Source organism: Onthophagus taurus, chromosome 5, assembly GCF_036711975.1.
Source record: "Onthophagus taurus isolate NC chromosome 5, IU_Otau_3.0, whole genome shotgun sequence".
NCBI lineage: Eukaryota > Metazoa > Arthropoda > Insecta > Coleoptera > Scarabaeidae > Onthophagus > Onthophagus taurus.
Genome location: NC_091970.1, coordinates 8,093,966 through 8,114,923, shown reverse-complemented (window position 1 = coordinate 8,114,923; position 20,958 = coordinate 8,093,966). Strand labels below are relative to the sequence as shown.

The 20,958-nt window shown below is 33.8% G+C and overlaps 1 protein-coding gene and 1 long non-coding RNA gene across 2 annotated transcripts in view; both read left to right on the top strand.

Annotated features, from left to right (window-relative positions):
- The window catches only part of LOC111415810 (potassium channel subfamily K member 18-like), a 115,551-nt gene that overhangs the window by 88,545 nt on the left and 6,048 nt on the right, over positions 1 to 20,958 (top strand). The gene's annotated exons all lie outside the window — the stretch shown is intronic.
- Positions 12,068 to 12,673, top strand: LOC139429845 (uncharacterized). Its single transcript, XR_011640415.1, has 2 exons — positions 12,068 to 12,206; positions 12,313 to 12,673. It is a non-coding gene; the product is annotated as an uncharacterized lncRNA (long non-coding RNA).

The following is a 20,958-nucleotide window of genomic DNA, read 5'->3' as shown; positions in this document are numbered from 1 at the left end:
GAGATGCTACGATATACAGCGTTAAAAAAAAAGTAGCCGAGGTCGCTTGCGGCCGAGGCAGTAGAATTCACTCATTTACAGATATATTAGCTAAGGTGATGCAATATACAACGTTAAAGGGATAATAGCCGAGGTCGCTTTCGGCCGAGGCAATAGAATCCGCTCAATTACAAAGATATCAGCTGAGGCGTTGCAATATACAGCGTTAAAGAGATATAGCCGAGGTTGCTTGCGACCGAGGCAGTAGAATTCATTCAATTATAGAGATATTAGTTGAGGTGCTACGATATACAGCGTTAAAAAAAAAGTAGCCGAGGTCGCTTGCGGCCGAGGCAGTAGAATTCACTCATTTACAGATATATTAGCTAAGGTGATGCAATATACAACGTTAAAGGGATAATAGCCGAGGTCGCTTTCGGCCGAGGCAATAGAATCCGCTCAATTACAAAGATATCAGCTGAGGCGTTGCAATATACAGCGTTAAAGAGATATAGCCGAGGTTGCTTGCGACCGAGGCAGTAGAATTCATTCAATTATAGAGATATTAGTTGAGGTGCTACGATATACAGCGTTAAAAAAAAGTAGCCGAGGTCGCTTGCGGCCGAGGCAGTAGAATTCACTCATTTACAGATATATTAGCTAAGGTGATGCAATATACAACGTTAAAGGGATAATAGCCGAGGTCACTTTCGGCCGAGGCAATAGAATCCGCTCAATTACAAAGATATCAGCTGAGGCGTTGCAATATACAGCGTTAAAGAGATATAGCCGAGGTTGCTTGCGACCGAGGCAGTAGAATTCATTCAATTATAGAGATATTAGTTGAGGTGCGACAATATACAGCGTTAAAAAAAAAGTAGCCGAGGTCGCTTGCGGCCGAGGCAGTAGAATTCACTCATTTACAGATATATTAGTTAAGGTGATGCAATATACAGCGTTAAAGGGATAATAGCCGAGGTCGCTTTCGGCCGAGGCAATAGAATCCGCTCAATTACAAAGATATCAGCTGAGGCGTTGCAATATACAGCGTTAAAGAGATATTAGCCGAGGTTGCTTGCGACCGAGACAATAGAATTCATTCAATTATAGAGATATTAGCTGAGGCGCTACAATATACAGCATTAAAAAGAGTAGCCGAGGTCGCTTGCGGCCGAGGCAGTAGAATTCACTCATTTACAGATATATTAGCTAAGGTGATGCAATATACAACGTTAAAGGGATAATAGCCGAGGTCGCTTGCGGCCAAGGCAATAGAATCCGCTCAATTACAAAGATATCAGCTGAGGCGTTGCAATATACAGCGTTAAAGAGATAGTAGCCGAGGTTGCTTGCGACCGAAGCAGTAGAATTCATTCAATTATAGAGATATTAGTTGAGGTGCTACAATATACAGCGTTAAAAAAAAAGTAGCCGAGGTCGGTTGCGGCCGAGGCAGTAGAACTCACTCATTTACAAAGATATCAGCTGAGGCGTTGCAATATACAGCGTTAAAGAGATAGTAGCCGAGGTTGCTTGCGACCGAGGCAGTAGAATTCATTCAATTATAGAGATATTAGTTGAGGTGCTACAATATACAGAGTTAAAAGAAAAGTAGCCGAGGTCGCTTGCGGCCGAGGCAGTAGAATTCACTCATTTACAGATATATTAGCTAAGGTGATGCAATATACAACGTTAAAGGGGTAATAGCCGAGGGCGCTTTCGGCCGAGGCAATAGAATTCGCTCAATTACAGATATATTAACTGACACCCTATAATGAGCAGCGTCAAAGAGATAGTAGTCGAGGTTGCTTGCGGCCGAGGCAGTAGAAGCCACTCAATTACAAAGATATTAGCTGAGACGCTGCAATATACAGGTTTATATAGGGTGTCTCAGCGAGACCGCTCATTAGACGTTTCTTGGGTTCTGGCCAAAATAAAATGGTCTTCCTTGCGAAAGACTAATGCTACCTATACAATACTAGAAACTGGTTTAAAATATATTGTCTATAAAAGGCTAGGTACTGCTACCAAGAGACTAGAAATTAGTTGCAGAATACTAATATTGCTTGTAGAAGACCAAATACTGCCGACATAAGACTAAAAACTCCTTGTGGAAGACAAATACTACCTATACAATACTAAAAAATGCATGCAGAAGATAGATATTGTCAATAGAAGGTTAGTTATTGCTACCAATAGATTACACATTGATTGCAGAATATTAATACTGCTTCTAGAAGACTAAATACGCCCGACAGAAGACGAAAAACTCATTGCGAAAGACTAATACTACTTGTACAATACTAGAAACTGCTTAAAAAGATAGATATTGTCTATAAAAGGCTACATACTGCTACCAAGAGACTAGAAATTGGTTGCAGAATACTAATATTGCTTGTAGAAGACCAAATACTGCCGACATAAGACTAAAAACTCCTTGTGGAAGACAAATACTACCTATACAATACTAAAAAATGCATGCAGAAGATAGATATTGTCAATAGAAGGTTAGTTATTGCTACCAATAGATTACACATTGATTGCAGAATATTAATACTGCTTCTAGAAGACTAAATACGCCCGACAGAAGACGAAAAACTCATTGCGAAAGACTAATACTACTTGTATAATACTAGAAACTGCTTAAAAAGATAAATATTGTCTATAAAAGGCTACGTACTGCTACCAAGAGACTAGAAATTGGTTGCAGAATACTAATATTGCTTCTAGAAGACCAAATACTGCCGACAGAAGACTAAAAACTCCTTGTGGAAGACAAATATTACCTATACAATACTAAAAAATGCATGCAAAAGATAGATATTGTCAATAGAAGGTTAGTTATTGCTACCAATAGATTACACATTGATTGCAGAATATTAATACTGCTTCTAGAAGACTAAATACGCCCGACAGAAGACGAAAAACTCATTGCGAAAGACTAATACTACCTGTACAATACTAGAAACTGCTTAAAAAGATAGATATTGTCTATAAAAGGCTACGTACTGCTACCAAGAGACTAGAAATTGGTTGCAGAATACTAATATTGCTTGTAGAAGACCAAATACTGCCGACAGAAGACTAAAAACTCCTTGTGGAAGACAAATATTACCTATACAATACTAAAAAATGCATGCAGAAGATAGATATTGTCAATAGAAGGTTAGTTATTGCTACCAATAGATTACACATTGATTGCAGAATATTAATACTGCTTCTAGAAGACTAAATACGCCCGACAGAAGACGAAAAACTCATTGCGAAAGACTAATACTACCTGTACAATACTGGAAACTGCTTAAAAAGATAGATATTGTCTATAAAAGGCTACGTACTGCTACCAAGATACTAGAAATTGGTTGCAGAATACTAATATTGCTTTTAGAAGACCAAATACTGCCGACATAAGACTAAAAACTCCTTGTGGAAGACAAATACTACCTATACAATACTAAAAAATGCATGCAGAAGATAGATATTGTCAATAGAAGGTTAGTTATTGCTACCAATAGATTACACATTGATTGCAGAATATTAATACTGCTTCTAGAAGACTAAATACGCCCGACAGAAGACGAAAACCTCATTGCGAAAGACTAATACTACTTGTACAATACTAGAAACTGCTTAAAAAGATAGATATTGTCTATAAAAGGCTACGTACTGCTACCAAGAGACTCGAAATTGGTTGCAGAATACTAATATTACTTTTAGAAGACCAAATACTGCCGACATAAGACTAAAAACTCCTTGTGGAAGACAAATACTACCTGTACAATACTAGAAACTGCTTAAAAAGATAGATATTGTCTATAAAAGGCTACGTACTGCTACCAAGAGACTAGAAATTGGTTGCAGAATACTAATATTGCTTTTAGAAGACCAAATACTGCCGACATAAGACTAAAAACTCATTGCGAAAGACTAATACTACCTGTACAATACTAGAAACTGCTTAAAAAGATAGATATTGTCTATAAAAGGCTACGTACTGCTACCAAGAGACTAGAAATTGGTTGCAGAATACTAATATTGCTTTTAGAAGACCAAATACTACCGACAGAAGACTAAAAACTCCTTGCGGAAGACAATGTTGAATGTTCGGTAAAAACTTTTATCAAAGTCAAGCTATTTTTTTACGTACAATTAAACGGTGTAATAAAAACTATAGCATTCCATTTAAAATAACGAAATTATGGTCTACTTCAGGTAGACCGGAAGTGGCGGACATCTTGCAAATATTTGCAAACAACCCATGCTACCAAAATTTCAAATCTCTACGAATAGCGGAACCTGAAAAGGTTCTAACGAAGCAGTTACGTGAGACACCTGTATATACAGGCTGTGTCAAATGTCTGGAATATAGCCAATAATTTCGACATTTGTGGTTTTAAAGAAAAATGTTTCAAATAAAAAATTCTTTATTAATTGTGGCGCATTTTTTGGCGATATTTGCTTGTTTACATTGTTCTTTGTTTCATTGCTATGGCAACCAACATTGTTATTTTAAATGGGATGCATATGTTTTTTTTGCACATTTTAATAGAGGACAAATCCCTCTACGCGATGAACATATCAAATAATTTTTTTGATATTTAAAGCTGTCAACGGCGTTATTTCGGTGCCTACTTTGATTGTAATTAGCGGATTTAAAACTTTAAAAAAACGCAATTTTTCTTATACAACCATATGATTTGATATGTTCATCGCAAAAAAAAAACAATACAAACAAGCAAATAACGCAAAAATTACAAATGGCGAAGTTATTGGCTATATTCGAGACATTTGACACACCATGTATATAATATTCGCTTCGTTATTTAAAAATAATTATTTAAGAAATATTATCTTAAAGTTTCATTATTTCCCATTCAATTGAGCTAGAAAAATAATTGTAGCCATTCGTAACCACTAATTCTTCACTTAAATGCCATCTAAGCTACTTTTGATACAGTTTAGGATCAAACTTGATTGTAAAACTCAAGTAGAAATACAAATTCAAATATAAAATTTTAACCCTTATAACATCATGGAGTCAATGGAGACACCAAGCATAAATTACATTTTTTTTACATACATTTCTGAAAAAAATTGAGTATGGTGGTATTTCTGGCCACTCAAAAATTCGAGTAACTCATCGCAGAAGACTACATTACCTGCAATATCAAAGTCTAGCTCTTGATCGGTCTGAGGTTGAGCCATCACTTCATCCATAAAAACTACAAATAGCCCTTTCTTTTTTAGTGCTTTCCAGACTTCTTGTCTTGGTACCTCATCAAACGCAGAATCCATATCCAAGAAAACCTTGCATGCAGATTTCCCTCCATCATTTTTATACAGCGCAGGGAGAAAATAAGATCTTGTGTTAGTCGTCCTGGTCTGAAACCTATCTGCTCTTCTTCTCAATGCAAGTGCTTAGGTGTATTTCCAAGATTCTGGAGTATAATTTTGCAATGGTGTTTATGAGGCATCATATATTTCTTTGCCAATCTCATGGTATTTCTTTGGCAGCAGAGAGACAATTACCTTATTTCTCTGAAACGATTTTTGAGTCCATCGAGTTCTTCAGGATCTTACAAAAGAAATAAATTAATATGATAAAACATAAAAATATTAACATTTATGCAATATACAAATTTAGTAATTTTAAAAATGTTGTAAATTAACGAAATAAAAAAGCATATCACAAATATTATTTGTGATATTTAACAAAAAATTCAGGCAATTTCAACGTTACCTGTTTTAATCAATTTAGTAAAGTGCTTCGAATACCAAGTGGATGTAAAACGTATCGATTGAAAGCAAAGAAAATATAAAATAAAAAACTGGGAAGGTGCTTTCAGGAAATAACTATTTGATTAATTTGAAATTTTTGTAAAAATAAGCAAGAAAATACATTAATAAATAAATTCTATCTTTAAGTTAGTGTAAAGATTTAGATTTAGTTGTAAAGATAGAGAATAATCCCGATGCTAAGACGAGAGCAATGTATTCCAAAGCTGACGTTGCACGAAGCGACTTGTCACGTTCAAACGGATCCTTACGGGATGTCGCAAAGACGTGAGAGAATCCCCTCAGGGACTACCAATTCCCTAAACGTCCACCAAACACAAATTGTAAATCTCACAGGTGCCACCTCTAGAAACCTCTTAAAACCAGACAATACGTTACAACGTTACATAATTTAAGATAAATCCAGGTAAAAATGTAATAGGCGATTTATTTTTAATTTTAATTTATTATCAAAGCTTACCCAAACATTTTTTTTTTTAAACTCTATGGACAGTCGCGGTTGAAAGCTTTGGTTTCGCTGCGAAAACTTTCCTCGTTAAAGCCGCGGATGGGGCGAAGCTTTGAAGCGCAACCTCAAAAACTGATTTTGCGTCGCAAATATAAACCGACAAACAACAGCGCGACGTGATCAACGTTCAAATTATACCTATCCACACAAACGTAAATAACATTCTTGTTTACCAACTAAAACGAAGCGAATTCAAATCGTGATCGAAAGGAAAGTTGTTAATAGATAACAACTTAAATGTTTAAATTGTCTCCTCACCACTTACTAAAGATGGAGTTTCATCTAAACGCAAAAGCGCATCAAACGAGGTAAACCGACCAAAGAGTACCCTACGGGAACACGAAAGGGCTCTTAATCGGATAAAGCCGTGGATTTGCGCACGTAAATTCCTCCTATATAGATATAGTCCTTCTCTCTCACTATTCTAGAATGTATCTTGTAAAGGGGTTATCGAGGATCCGCCGGAAATGAAGCGGTTTAGTGTCATTTTGATGACTCGCATTGAGAATATAATAATATCACTCTATTTAGTAATACAAATTTTAAAATGTTAAAAGGAATTTTTTTAAAAAGAAATTAACGCAATTATGTAAACTTTGTGAATCCTAATACATAGCGTATTGCCGACTTCGAAGACGTCAAAATTAAGTCTCAAATCAACGACCCAGAGAGTTTGAAGCCGAGGTCGCTTGCGGCCGAGGCAGTAAATTAGATACTTTTTTTCTGATTTTTTTTCTGATATATCATTAACGATCGAGAAAGTTTTAAAGCCGAAGTCGCTTGCGGCTGAGGCAGTAGATTAGGTACACTTTTTAATGCTTTCTTTCTGATATATCATTAACCATATAAAAAGTTTAAAGCCGAGGTCGCTTGCGGCCGAGGCAGTAGAAAAGGTACACTTTTTTTATGATTTTTTTTCTGATATGTCATTAACGATCGAGAAAGTTTTAAAGCCGAAGTCGCTTGCGGCTGAGGCATTAGATTAGGTACACTTTTTTCGCTACACCCGAATATTTCTAGTTCTAGTTTCAGGTATTATGTACACTTTTTTATGATTTTCTTTCTGATATATCATTAACGATCTAAAAAGTTTAAAGCCGAGGTCGCTTGCGGCCGAGGCAGTACATTATGTACACTTTTCTTATGATTTTGTTTCTGATATGTCATTAGCGATCGAGAAAGTTTTAAAGCCGAAGTCGCTTGCGGCTGAGGCATTAGATTAGGTACACTTTTTTCGCTAAACCCGAATATTTTTAGTTCTAGTGTTAGTATTATATATACTTTTTTATGATTTTCTCTCTGATATATCATTAACGATGGAGAAAGTTTTAAAGCCGAAGTCACTTGCGGCTGAGGCATAGTAGATTAGGTACACTTTCTTTAATGTTTTCTTTCTGATATATCATTAACGATCTAAAAAGTTTAAAGCCGAGGTCGCTTGCGGCTGAGGCAGTAGATTAGGTGTACTTTTTTCTCCATCTCAAACAACATCTCCAAAGACAACGTTTTACATCTGTTTTAAACAAAATGGTCTTACGATCCAACGAAATTCAACGATTACTTTTAGTTCAATAAAAATTAACAACAATCTAACGCTGGATGACAATTAAAACTAAAGTCTTTAGACTTATCCGTGTGTCTTTTAAGGCGGCTAGCTAGTGTTAGTTCTAGTTTTATATCATTAGAACTAACACAAAATCTAGAACTAGAAATATTCGGGTTTAGCTGTCTTGAGAGACGAAGGGCTAAACCCGAACTACAGGGTAATTTAAATTCGACCCCACGAAATGTCAGAGAAAATTTCTAGTTCTGTCATGACATTTTTCATAAAAAGTTGCCTTAACAATATTTTTCCAGATTCACGAAAAAACGAAAAATAAAGAAGTTATAGGCAAAAAACGAAAGTCATTTTTTTGTTTTTCGGCCATATTTTAAAAACAAAAACGGCTAGACCCAAAAACTTAGTTGAAAAATGATGAACGCTAAGATACGCAACTTTGCCCCCATTTAACCATTTCTGTATCTCTTATGGTTTCTGAGATTCCAATGGTGGGAGTCGAATTTGAATTACCATGTATGATAACTACTTCAGGTTTAAAATGTCAACCTCAATTTTGACATATTTGTAATCCTCATTAAGAATCCTTTACAATGAGTACACACACGACATATTTATCTTCAATATTAATGAAGTTGTTGTCAACTTCCGGTTAAGAATGTTAACGTCAATTTTGACATATTATATATGACATATAAAAATGATACGTTTAATTCCAATATTAGTCGAGATATTAAGCAACTTCCGATTTGTAATGTCAATGTCATTTTGAAATATTCTTAATTTTTATAAAATGTCTTAATATTTGTCACATATAATAAAAAAAATCAAAAATTAAGGTTGGTATTAATTAAAATATTGTTGCTAACTTCAGGTTTACTGTTTTTTATCCTAACTTTTTTGTTTTTTGAGATAAGTGCGTCATCTTTGGACTCATTTTAAAGGTTTTTTAATGAAGATGACAAATATGTCAAAATTGACGTTGACGTTTCAAACCGCAAGTGATTGTATTTCCATTAATATTAAAGTGAAATATGTCGAGTTTGGACTCATTTTAAAGGATTTTTTATAAAGTTGACTAATATGTCAAAATTAAAAGTTGAAAGTTCGAACTTTTTGGTTTCTTGAGATAAATGCGTCATGTTTGGACTCACTTTAAAAGTTATTTAATAAATTAATTAAATTAATTGAAGTTGACATTGACAACTGAAAGTTTTTTTCACGACTAAACCCGAAACTTTCTAGTTCTTGGTCTTTTTTAGCTTTAGTTCAATGAAAAACAAACAACAATCTAAAGCTGAATAACAACTAAAACTAGAACTAATACTAACGTTAGTACTAAAATATTTTTACTGTATTAACATTGATTCTATTTAGTAATACAAATTTGAAAATGTTAAAAGGAAATTTGTGTAAAAAGAAATCACCGCGATTTTGTTATCGGAGCAACTTCGTAATTCTATGGACTGTGAAGCTGCGATTGCGGGTGATTTACAGTCGGAAATGCGACTGTTAAAGGGAATTAGTTGGTTTTGGTCGTTTTCAGTACATTAACTAAGAAATTACTTTGAAAATAAATTCATTTAAAAAAAATATTTACTTCGTTGCAATTCTAATTCGTTGAAATTGAAGGAAAAATCGATAAAAGCTGTCATCGTAGTTAATGACGTTTCCTGCAAGAGATTGCTTGGCACCTCCACCAACCTGGGAATAGTCACGAGTGAATGCTTCCGAAATTGAGCGTATTCCCCCCATTTTCTCCCACCCCCGAATGGAAGAACGCCTCCGGGGATTTGTCAGAACTTAATACCTCTCGAAGAATATTACGACGAAGGATTTATTCTCGTTTCTGGCTAAACCCCGCGGCGATACTTCCCAAAGAAGACTTTCCTTATCCTTTCCATTCCTTTTCCGCCGCATCTATTGTTTGAAACATTTTTCGAACAAAGCTTACGTTTTAGCCTCAAAAAATTATTGCTTTTTCGAACGGTTTAAAAAGTGGAAGCAAATCTAGCGGAATATAATCAGTTTTAATCGTTTTGCACGTTATCAATTTCACTTCAGGCGATATACCATTGTGAATAAATCAGCCACAGTTTGTGTTTCAGTCGCGTTTAATAATATTTGACGTGGCGTGCATCGAAACGGGCGTGAAATACGACCAGCACCGACACGGTTGTCGATAATTGCCGAGATACTGGCTTTTACTGATTTATGCAGATTTTTTTTAACAAAAAAAATTACCCATGTAACATAATTTATTATATCAAAAAAAAACTATTTTTATGTAGTGAAAAAATGTGTGTAATAAAGAAATAAATGTAATACATCTCGAAAAACTTTCAAACATTTGTAAAAGAAAGCGAACACATCGTGGTGACACCAAACAATCGTTCGTCATTGTCAGAAAGAAGCTTGGAGATATACCAGGAGAGTGAAGAAAAAGAAACGCACACATTGCATTTAAGAGGGAAAAAGAATCTCTTTCGGCGTGGAAAACGTGTTGGGGATTTTCTACTTTTCGGTGTTTTCTACTTTGCCTACTCTACAACGTGAGAAACGAAAGGTTTACGCGAGTTCCAAGTACTTTCGCGGAGAAAGAGTCACAGATGCACTTTCAACTTTTAATTTTACGATCCGATTTCGCAAAGTAAAAAGTTGCTATTTATTTTTATAATCCCCCCAATTATCAACACCCAAAAAGAACATTTAATCTAATTCTTACCAAGATTACAGCCCGGAATTAAATCCTAGTAAAAGACTTCCGGTGCAACAGACGACAAAAACGTCCCCCTCGATCCGAAATTCACCTTCGGGTCTGTTTACTTGTGTTTACCGGGAAGTGGGCCGTCGCCTTAGCCGCAGTCGCCGGAAGTCCGATTCAATTAGACCCCTTTTTTGCGTCGACGGCGGTCGATTAATTCTCCTCTTTGTGAACGGCGTCGGACAAAAGACGGGAAATTACCGGAAGGGCAACAATCGGAACGAACAGGCGGTGTCTTGCAATAGGAAACTGTAGGAAATCGTCGGTTTTGGTCTTGAAATAATGGAAAGAAACGACTAAAAGAAAAAAAAAAAGATATTAAACGATTAAAAAAAATCTATTTTTATATGTTAATTTATTCAATTTCATTAACAACTTTAACCAAAAGAATTTTAGAAATATCTCCTATTTATAAAAAAAATAATTTAATTAAAAAACACAAATTAAGTTATGCAACCATTTTGACGTTTCATTATTGGAACAAACGTGAAAGAACCACAAATTACGTTGTGAACCTAATTCAACATTTTTACATCCTAATTAGAGCGAAAGAAATATTAAATTTCCTCAATAACAAAGTTAGAAAGCAAGAATCTTCATAGAAATCAAAATTAACAAAGTTTTAACTGTGGCGCCATCTCCGATTCATTAATCAAAATATAAGTAACGTCAAAATTTTGAGGTTACCAATAAATAAATATTAATTATTACAAACTTACTCATTAAACGAAGAAATTAATTGTTTTTATATATTATGTTATGGTTAAAAATATAAATAAATACCTGGAATTTAAAATCCGATTAATTTCACTCCTTTCTAAATTTCCTCTTTCTGCATTCACCCTTTAAGTAAACCAATCTGACCCTGGTAACATTAACCATAATTTAACGTTTTTACAACCTGATTTGATAGTATTAAACGTATTTAAACGATTATTTCTTCATTTATCGATTAAAAATCGCATCATTTACTCTAATGATGATTTGATTGCAGCAAAGAATCTCCATGGAAACCAAGATTCTTGTCAACGAAATTTGATACTAGCGCCATCTCTGATTTATTAATCACAATATTATAAACGTGAAATTTTTGATTATTAATAAATATTAATTATTATAAACTAATTACAATTTTAAAAGTATCTCGCTTTATTGATTATTTTCCACTAAATTAATTTAAGTAAACTTAGAAAAACTTAAATAAAAGAGAAAGTACTTACTTCATTTTTTTGACATTTCGTTACAGATTGCTGTAATTAAATTTAAAATTATCTTTTAATGTTTAAATAAAAAATGTGTTGTCTAAATTCGGCTAAACCCAAATGTTTATAGTTCTAGTACTAAAAAAATTAGATAAGTCACAAAAATTAAAAGTGTCAAGAATGTTTAGTTTAGAAATACCAACCAAAAATAAATTTAAACAAAAAATCACTATGATGACAATTCCAATACAAACATGTAGTTGACATATTACAACAAATTATTATTATTATATTGTATGACGTACGAAATCAATATACAACTATAAATCAGTTTATTTATATAAATTAAACACAAATTCTTTCTATTCAAGTTGTTAAACGGAGAATTTGAAACACGCGGTAAGTTCCGAAGTGAAAAGATTTTCTGTTTTACCAGACAGGGAATTTGCCTTTGTCGAGGAAGCCGTTGGTCGAAAATTTAATTAGTACCGAAAACCGTTTTCAGGTTGGTTATAATTAATGGCCCCTTTCGCCCAGACGCGTTGTCCAAAAGCTGAAAATGTGCTCAACGGGGCGATAATTTAATTCCTGCCGTTTCAACTCGTTGACGACGACTACGACACTATGAATACGTATCAACCGCAAATTAGGACCACTTGCTCATTCTAACGCGTTACGAATGAATATTTAACGACCTAATTCCGAATGTGAACAACGAAACGGCCAAGAAAGAAAGAAGCGTTTTAAATTTAGCACAACGCAACGCTTTAATTAACAAGGTTTTTTTAATTTAAACCCCAATTGTCTTTCTAGTACATTAAAAAAATCTTACGATCTAAAATAAAAAATAAAATAAACAGCGATTACACGCAAAGAAACGTTAATATAGCTATTTTCCCCCTGGAAAATAATACTCCAATTGCATGTTACCCCCCAATATCTTTCTCCATTAGCCGGAGTATTTCGCAAAATGCCAGACGAGCTATTTTACGGTTTCGAGTCCATAAAGATGTCGTTTTTCGAGGTGGAATTTAATATTACCTTTGTTTCTTTGCGTAGAAACGCGGTTAATATCGAAATAATACAATTTAAAATTTCCATCTAAACCGCCAAGTGGGAATAATAATAATTTTTTTTAAGGAAACTATGAGATTAAACTGTAATGTAGCAAATTTCATCTCAAAAACAAACCGTTTAGAAAGCTTTTACCACAGAACACGTTCAATATCAAAACATAGCGGAAACTTTTCGAAATCTAACCGGACACGAGAGCTTTCAACTGACCTCGTGTCAAAACTTTCCTCGTTAAAGTCGCAGCTTTTGCGTTGGAACAGACGGGACGCTTTAAAGCTAACCGCAAAAATTTAGGTTTACACGTAGAATTCTGTAGGAGGATACGGTGACGTTGGTTTGTTAATAAACGTCGATATTTAACAAAACGGTTCATCAATAATCATCAAAAATTTAAGAATTATACTGGTGAAAAACCAAACTTAAGGGAATAGTCGGGAATACTCTGGTCAGAAGGTTAATTTGCAAGAAAAAGTCTGAAATTGCAATAGTTATAAACTAGACTTCAGCAAAAAATAGGAATTATATTGTTCAAAGTCCACATGAAGTCTGAAATTACTGTACAGAGAAAACAAAAAATTGATTATAAACCAAACATGATTTTTCATGGCAATACTTATGTGTTCAATAAAAGAATGCGAAGAATATGAACAAGAAACCAATGGACTTGTCTTGATATTGCACAGGACAGGAAATCACCAACACGGAAACTTTGCCAATGCAGGATAAGCACAAAAGCAAAGTAACAGCTGCAGAAATGAGGTAACGGGTGGTACAAGATCCGTATAGATAATAAGAGGCTCCCAAAAAGATGATGATAGACACCCAGAAAGAAGTTGCTGTCAGTATCAAGAACAAAACATACATAACGTTGGCAGAAGACTAGATACTGCTTCTAAAAAACTAAATACTGCTTTCTGAAGACTAGATACTGCCGACAGGTCGAAATACAGCGTCTGAAACACTAAATACTGCTTTCTAAAGACTAAAATTGCTTTGTGGAGACTAAATACTGCTTTCTGAAGACTAGCTACTACTGACAGGTCTAAGTACTGCAAAAGAAAGATAGGATATTGTTGGAGAAAACATACATAACGTTGGCAGAAGACTAGATACTGCTTCTAGAAGACTAAATACTGCTTTCTGAAGACTAGAATACTTCCGACAGGTCTAAATACAGCGCCTGGAACACTAAATACTGCTTTCTAAAGACTAAAATTGCTTTGTGGAGACTAAATACTGCTTTCTGAAGACTAGCTACTACTGATAGGTCTAAGTACTGCAAAAGAAAGATAAGATATTGTTGGAGAAAACATACATAACGTTGGCAGAAGACTAGATACTGTTTCTAGAAGGCTAAATACTGCTTTCTGAAGACTAGATACTGCCGACAGGTCTAAATACAGCGTCTGGAACACTAAATACTGCCTTCTAAAGACTAAAATTGCTTTGTGGAGACTAAATACTGCTTCCTGAAGACTAGATACTGCTAACAAGTCTAAATATTGCAAAAGAAAGATAAAATATTTTGGAGAAAACATACATAACGTTGGCAGAAGACTAGATACTGCTTCTAGAAGGCTAAATACTGCTTTCTGAAGACTAGATACTGCTAACAAGTGTAAATATTGCAAAAGAAAGATAAAACATTATGGAGAAAACATACTTAACTTTGGCAGAAGACTAGATACTGCTTCTAGAAGACTAAATACTGCTTTCTGAAGACTAGATACTTCCGACAGGTCTAAATACAGCGTCTGGAACACTAAATACTGCTTTCTAAAGACTAAAATTGCTTTGTGGAGGCTAAATACTGCTTTCTGAAGACTAGCTACTGCTAACAAGTCTAAATATTGCAAAAGAAAGATAAAATATTTTGGAGAAAGCATACATAACTTTGGCAGAAGACTAGATACTGCTTCTACAAGACTAAATACTGCTTTCTGAAGACTAGATACTGCCGACAGGTCTAAATACAGCGCCTGGAACACTAAATACTGCCTTCTAAAGACTAAAATTGCTCTGTGGAGACTAAATACTGCTTTCTGAAGACTAGATACTGCTAACAAGTCTAAATATTGCAAAACAAAGATAAAATATTTTGGAAAAAACATACATAACTTTGGCAGAAGACTAGATACTGCTTCTAGAAGACTAAATACTACTTTCTGAAGACTAGATACTGCTAACAAGTCTAAATATTGCAAAAGAAAGATAAAATATTTTGGAGAAAACATACTTAACTTTGGCAGAAGACTAGATACTGCTTCTAGAAAACTAAATACTGCTCTCTGAAGACTGGATACTTCCGACAGGTCTAATTACAGCGCCTGGAACACTAAATACTGCTTTCTAAAGACTAAAATTGCTTTGTGGAGACTAAATACTGCTTTCTGAAGACTAGATACTACTGACAGGTCTAAGTACTGCAAAAGAAAGATAAGATATTGTTGGAGAAAACATACATAACGTTGACAGAAGACTAGATACTGCTTCTAGAAGACTAAATACTGCTCTCTGAAGACTAGATACTTCCGACAAGTCTAAATACAGCGCCTGGAACACTAAATACTGCTTTCTAAAGACTAAAATTGCTTTGTGGAGACTAAATACTGCTTTCTGAAGACTAGCTACTGCTAACAAGTCTAAATATTGCAAAAGAAAGATAAAATATTTTGGAGAAAACATACATAACTTTGGCAGAAGACTAGATACTGCTTCTAGAAGACTAAATACTGCTCTCTGAAGACTAGATACTTCCGACAAGTCTAAATACAGCGCCTGGAACACTAAATACTGCTTTCTAAAGACTAAAATTGCTTTGTGGAGACTAAATACTGCTTTCTGAAGACTAGCTACTGCTAACAAGTCTAAATATTGCAAAAGAAAGATAAAATATTTTGGAGAAAACATACATAACTTTGGCAGAAGACTAGATACTGCTTCTAGAAGACTAAATACTGCTTTCTGAAGACTAGATACTGCCGACAGGTCTAAATACAGCGTCTGGAACACTAAATACTGCTTTCTAAAGACTAAAATTGCTTTGTGGAGACTAAATACTGCTTTCTGAAGACTAGCTACTGCTGACAGGTCTAAATACTACAAAAGAAAGATAAGATATTGTTGGAGAAAACATACATAACGTTGGCAGAAGACTAGATACTGCTTCTAGAAGACTAAATACTGCTCTCTGAAGACTAGATATTTCCGACAGGTTTAAATACAGCGCCTGGAACACTAAATACTGCCTTCTAAAGACTAAAAGTGATTTGTGGAGACTAAATACTGCTTTCTGAAGACTAGATACTGCTAACAAGTCTAAATATTGCAAAAGAAAGATAAAATATTTTGGAGAAAACATACATAACTTTGGCAGAAGACTAGATACTGCTTCTAGAAGACTAAATACTGCTCTCTGAAGACTAGATACTTCCGACAAGTCTAAATACAGCGCCTGGAACACTAAATACTGCTTTCTAAAGACTAAAATTGCTTTGTGGAGACTAAATACTGCTTCCTGAAGACTATCTACTGCTGACAGGTCTAAATATTGCAAAAGAAAGATAACATATTGTTGGAGAAAACATTAAAAAGGCGCCGGCGCCCCCTTTTAGGCGGCGGAGATTCATCAACATGGGAATAACATGAATAGAGAAGATGGTTGGAAACTCGAAGCCTTCTCCACCTAGATTTGACAAAAACAACTTAGTTGACAATTAGATTAATGTCAAATTTTAACCGAATTCGTCACTTCGAATTTGTTTTTGAAGAAGATTGCAACATGGCATCCGAAACGTCAAAAATTTTTTCAAAAAACGGTCGGCTTAACCCGAAAGTTTCTAGTTCTAGGTCTAGTGATAGTGCTAGTTCTAATTTTAGACGTTTCTCAATATTCTAAACGCTTCTCAAAGTCATATCGGACACCACAACATCGTTTCACCATTTTCTCAATATCGCCCAAGACATTTCTCAATATTGTCTCTGACAAATCTCAATATCATCGCAACATTCACTTATCATTTATCTCAGATATTAGAATTATTCTGATATTGACATTCTTCAGTATCATCCCAACATCATCTTAGACATATAGCGACTCTGGCTTTCAACTACATCGTACCAAACATCTCACATTATCATTCCTTGACTTTTATTGATATCATGAGGGATACTTCTCGACATAATCTGAAATATTTTTTAATAGTAATGAAATCATATCTTGCTATAAATGTGTTTTTAAAAATTTAAATATTTAATGGTTAAATAAATAAATCAATTTGAGTTTAAAGGGTTAATATTTTATTTTACAATTTAATTTAATTTCGCGAGCGAGTAAATATTCCCCGCCGACAAATACTACGTGACATTTCGCTATTTCAATATTTGCCGAAAAGAGGAAGAATGTCGCTTGAGCGCGGTTTTCCCAGACGGTTCGACCAATTTTCCTAAACCGTTTTCCCCACTTCCCGAAATGGGAAATTTAAGATCTCCCGCGCGTCCCAAAAACTGTAAAAGCAACGTCGCAAGATAAGCAAATACAAACCGTGCACACCGACCCTGTTTATGATCCCATAAACCAGTCGTCTTTATTCTCGGGTATTTACAGTCCACTTTTACGGGAAATTTATTGCCTTTCACTTTTTAGTTACCATTTCTGGAATATAGTGGAAAATCGGCAAGCTTTCACCTAAAACTGTTGTTGCTTTTAAATTTAGTGATATTGCCTAGAAAAGTTTAAATTTATCGTTATTCCTTTATCAGTAAATTCGAATTTTTTTAAAATAAAATTCTAAAATAACTACAAACAATACGTTATTTTCATCGGGAATTTACGATTTTATCTTTTCCCTACACGTCAACTATAACCTATAAACCACTTTCAACAGCTTTATTTTTCTCGTTAACCATATCTTGTAGATTTATTACATTTTCACACGTTTTTCATAATTATTTTTATATCATTTATCTCAAATATCAATAATATCACTTAAAACTTTGTAGTTCTTAGGTTACGATATAAAAATTCATCATCATCATCATCATTAGTGAGTCTTGGCCTGTTCTATCCTGCCAATTTCCTTATATTAGCTATTGTGTCTAAACTGTTTGGCGGAACATTTGCTTTGGGGGTTCCCCGTTTCTACTTTAACCTATTGATTTTGATGAATTATACAATATTCGGTTCTTCACAACAAAATCGTAATGCCTTGAACACCCTGTATATGTGGAGTATCCCTTCCAATGTTTTAAAAATGTTCTAAAATATAAATAAATACTTGGTATAGTAATTTAAAGAAATGAGTCTAACCAACTCCAATTTATTTTGCTCCTTTTTGCACTTCGGTCAATTAATTTCCGCTTTTTGCCGTTGGTTTTCGGACCGAGAGGGTTTGAAATTAGAAGACGGACGGCAAATGAGAAGTGGTTAATCGTCGGTAACGAAGCCGGGCGGTTACTCGTCGTACACTCGGGGTTTACACTTGGCGAAGTTGCAAGATTGAAACGTTGAGTTTTGTAAAATAAAGCCGAGATCAAATAAGATCGGTGTTAATAAGAAGTTTTGATTAAAAAATCTCATTTTTGGACGCGAAATTGATAAAAGACCAACTTGTTATTGAATTGAAACCTTCTCCGCGGAGAAAACTCCGGGAATTTCTTAGAAAGGTTCATTTTTCCAAAGATCGCGCAGTCAAATTGGAACCGGGGACGTTTCCACTACCTTCTTTCAATTTCCCTCACTGATAAGGCATTATAAACCCCGGGGACGTTCCATCCAATTTCCTTTCGAAGAAGTTTTCACGCTACAGACATAGTGAAAGTAAAGGGAAAGAATTTGCGACGACACCAAAAAGCAACAGATTTTTTTATTAAGTTTTATTGGACTTTATAGTCCATTCCTGATCAAAACGATATCGATTTAAAGTATCAAGGGATGATAATTTAGTGGTCTTTGAACTGTTCATTGTCACTGGCGGCGAATGTGACCGCAACGTCCCTGGAAATTGCTGGTTACCTAATGAAATTTGTGGGGAGGGCCAAATTCAATGAAGCCAGTTTACATAAATATCTATAAAACGTTAAATTTACTCTTTACTTTCTCTTTAGACGTTTATGTGATATTTAATTTCCTGCTTAGCACACAATTTCTGTGGAGTTGTTTCCTGTGTAAATGGAAAACGAAGATACAGTGACATCCCGCCCTATTTATCCTTGTATTCCGACAACACCCTTTATTATCTCTATTCACATAATGAAAGCTTGTCGGATCGTGTTTTCTAGTTTTTCAACAAACCCTGATATTTCACTCAACTTGAACCAAAAGAATTTTAAAAATATCTCGCTTTATTGATTATCTTCCACTAAATTAGTAACCTTCCTATTTATAAAAAAAATTATTTTATTAAAAAATGCAACCAAACTTAAATCTTTTGACGAAGAACCACAAATTACGTTACGAACCTAATTTAACATTTTTACAGCCTAATTAGAGCGAAAGAAATATTAAATTTCCTCAATAACAAAGTTAGAAAGCAAGAATCTTCATAGAAATCAAAATTAACAAAGTTTTAACTGTGGCGCCATCTCTGACTCATTAATCAAAATATAAGAAACGTCAAAATTTTGAGATTACCAATAAATAAATATTAATTATTACAAACTTACTCATTAAACGAAGAAATTAATTGTGTTTATATATTATGTTATGGTTAAAAATATAAATAAATACCTGGAATTTAAAGTCCGATTAATTTCACTCCTTTTTAATTTCCTCTTTCTGCATTCACCCTTTAAGTAAACCAATCTGACCCTGGTAACATTAACCATAATTTAACGTTTTTACAACCTGATTTGATAGTATTAAACGTATTTAAACGATTATTTCTTCATTTATCGATTAAAAATCGCATCATTTACTCTAATGATGATTTGATTGTAGCAAAGAATCTCCATGGAAACCAAGATTCTTGTCAACGAAATTTGATACTAGCGCCATCTCTGATTTATTAATCACAATATTATAAACGTGAAATTTTTGATTATTAATAAATATGAATTATTATAAACTAATTACAATTTTAAAAGTATCTCGCTTTATTAATTATTTTCCACTAAATTAATTTAAGTAAACTTAGAAAAAACTTAAATAAAAGAGAAAGTACTTACTTCATTTTTTTGACATTTCGTTACAGATTGCTGTAATTAAATTTAAAATTATCTTTTAATGTTAAAATAAAAAATGTGTTGTCTAAATTCGGCTAAACCCAAATGTTTATAGTTCTAGTACTAAAAAATTAGATAAATTCAACTTCATTAACAACTTTAACCAAAAGAATTTTAGAAATATCTCCTATTTTTAAAAAAATAATTTAATTAAAAAACACAAATTAAGTTATGCAACCATTTTGACGTTTCATTACTGGAACAAACGTGAAAGAATCACAAATTACGTTGTGAACCTAATTTAACATTTTTACAGCCTAATTAGAGCGAAAGAAATATTAAATTTCCTCAATAACAAAGTTAGAAAGCAAGAATCTTCATAGAAATCAAAATTAACAAAGTTTTAACTGTGGCGCCATCTCTGACTCATTAATCAAAATATAAGAAACGTCAAAATTTTGAGGTTACCAATAAATAAATATTAATTATTATAAACTTACTCATTAAACGAAGAAATTAATTGTTCTTATATATGTTATGGTTAAAAATATAAATAAATACCTTGAATTTAAAGTCCGATTAATTTCACTCCTTTTTAATTTCCTCTTTCTGCATTCACCCTTTAAGTAAACCAATCTGACCCTGGTAACATTAACCACAATTTAACGTTTTTACAACCTGATTTGATAGTATTAAACGTATTTAAACGATTATTTCTTCATTTATCGATTAAAAATCGCATCATTTAGTCTAATTATTATTTGATTGTAGCAAAGAATCTCCATGGTAACCAAAGATTCTTGTCAACGAAATTTGATACTAGCGCCATCTCTGATTTATTAATCACAATATTATAAACGTGAAATTTTTCATCATCAATAAACATTGATTATTATAAACTTATTACAATTTTAAA